Here is a 245-nt window from a genome sequence, read left to right on the forward strand (position 1 = left end):
TCCTACTTCACACTTCTAAGATATTTTATGATGTTTTAGTTTATAAAGATAATAATCTTCTGGTCTTTCTAAAAGTATTTGTGAGTAAATAAAAATGCTGCATATAAAAAGAAATAGGTTCTGTGAATGATTATATACCCAATTCATATTAGCAATGGCAGATCTCTTGAAGCATCTAGAATCTTTCTTTATTGTGTTTTTCAGGAAGAGAAAATTCGCGCATAACTTCTTAAAACGTGTAATCT

This window comes from Macrobrachium nipponense, chromosome 9 (assembly GCF_015104395.2).
Source record: "Macrobrachium nipponense isolate FS-2020 chromosome 9, ASM1510439v2, whole genome shotgun sequence".
NCBI lineage: Eukaryota > Metazoa > Arthropoda > Malacostraca > Decapoda > Palaemonidae > Macrobrachium > Macrobrachium nipponense.